The following is a 1,100-nucleotide window of genomic DNA, read 5'->3' as shown; positions in this document are numbered from 1 at the left end:
CGTCTTTACGCTACTAATCTTCCATATATAATAAAGAGCAAGTGTAGGCTAACCACACACACACACACACACACACATATATATATATATATATATATATATGTATATATATATATATATATACATATATATATATATATATATATATACAGCCACACAAATTGCCCAAATTAGCGTGCTGTAGTTAGGAGAGGGAGAGGAAGCAGGAATGATTGAATTAGTCTGTGTTGTGGGTGTTTGCTTGGGTGTATGTGTATACCTATTTAAATAATTACCGGGTCGGATACACTAACACACACATGGAATACGAATCTTCCACTGATTCGAATCCATTGTTTTAGACAGCACACGAAACTCTAATATCCATAAACTTTTAGGAGAATATTAAAGTGTCTTTATCCTCGCAGAGAAATGTCTCGCAAAATCCCAATGATGTTCCGCGACCCGTTCTTCCGAGAGTTTTTGGGAGACCAAGATATTATTGGTGACAGACGAGACTCCGGCTTCGATTGTCCGTCGAAACTATTCGATCAAGTGAGTCGACTGATATCTGGCAAGGTAAGATCTGAATTATTATTATTATTATTATTATTATTATTATTATTATTATTATTATTATTATTATTATTATTATTATTATTATTATTATTATTATTAGCAGCTAAGTCACAACTCTAGTTGGAAAAGCAGGATGCTATAACCTAAAGGGCCCAACAGGGAAATATAACACAGTGAGGAAAGGATGAAGTAATAAAAAATTAAAATGAAATATTTTAAGAACAGGAATAAAATCAAAATAAATCTTTGATAAATAGAAGCAGACAAAACCGGACAGGATTCACTTAACATAATTTTCCTCGTGGTGTATATATATATATATATATATATATATTACAGTTTATATATATATATATATATATATATACAGTTCATATATATATATATAAACATATATATATATATATATATATGTGTGTGTGTGTGTGTGTGTCTGTATGTATGAGTGTATATTTGTGTGAGTATTAGCTATGCAAATATTAGTAACTCTGAGAAGGTTACTATCTACTAATTATGTAATAATGAGGAAACAGATTAATTTA

The 1,100-nt window shown here is 29.7% G+C and overlaps 1 pseudogene; it reads left to right on the top strand.

Moving 5' to 3' along the window:
- Window positions 1–411: 411 nt before the first annotated feature.
- Window positions 412–1,100, top strand: part of LOC137650916 (alpha-crystallin B chain-like) — a 4,981-nt pseudogene continuing 4,292 nt past the window's right edge.

Source organism: Palaemon carinicauda, chromosome 12 (genome assembly GCF_036898095.1).
Source record: "Palaemon carinicauda isolate YSFRI2023 chromosome 12, ASM3689809v2, whole genome shotgun sequence".
Taxonomy (NCBI): Eukaryota; Metazoa; Arthropoda; class Malacostraca; order Decapoda; family Palaemonidae; genus Palaemon; species Palaemon carinicauda.
The sequence above is the reverse complement of the archived record's forward strand: the minus strand, read 5'-3'. Positions and strand labels throughout refer to the sequence as shown.